The sequence below is a fragment of the Fukomys damarensis genome, unplaced genomic scaffold (assembly GCF_012274545.1).
Source record: "Fukomys damarensis isolate Sample0158 unplaced genomic scaffold, DMR_v1.0_HiC HiC_scaffold_37, whole genome shotgun sequence".
NCBI classification, from domain to species: Eukaryota; Metazoa; Chordata; class Mammalia; order Rodentia; family Bathyergidae; genus Fukomys; species Fukomys damarensis.
This window is the reverse complement of record NW_022900949.1, coordinates 7922915-7923690: the sequence shown is the minus strand read 5'-3', so window position 1 is coordinate 7923690 and position 776 is coordinate 7922915.

Here is a 776-nt window from a genome sequence, read left to right as displayed (position 1 = left end):
GAACCACCGCTCCTCCATACAACAGACCCTTGACCTTGCCAAGCCAGGTCAGGCCCAGTACTTCCTCACAGACGCTGTGACTCCTCTTCCTGCCATCCTCTCTCCTTCTTGGACCGTGCTTCTGCCCACGGTGATGGGGGAAGCTTTTCCCAGTGTGGAGGCAGGACATCAGGACGTCAGGACGTCAGGACATCAGGACGTCAGGCCAGGCTTGTGCCTCAGTTTACCAGTCTAAAACAAGGGATGCTGGAAGCCATTTAAGTGTCTGTCCATCTCAAGACCGGAAGGACAGGAAGGGAGGAGGGAGGGAAGGGGAGAAGAGGGGGTACGGGCTGCACCCCTTGGCCGTCACTGAGGGAAGGACCGCATTCTTATTCCAGCGCACGCCCCAGCTGTCCAGGCTTAAGCGATGGGTGGAGACTTGCATGCAATTTGCATCCGATTTGCATACTGTTTGTTAACCGTGGAGATGCCCTGCAAAGGCTTCCTCCCGCTCTGGCTGCTCCCCAAGGAGGTGCTACAGACGCTGGGGAAGGAGCTGGGGCTACAGAAGGTCCCCAAAAGTCCGGGGGGGGGTGTTCTGGGTTCCAGCTAGGGTGCGTCAGTCCAAACTCCTACTCCGCAGCGCTGAAGCCACCTCGCGCCTCAGTTTACCCACACCAGAAGGAGACACAGAAAGGAGAGCCCTAGTCGTGGGCACGGAAGTGTTGGGGACCGGGTCCTGGCCCGAAACAGGGTAGGCGTGGGGAGAGCAGGGCCCGGTCACGCCAAGTCTG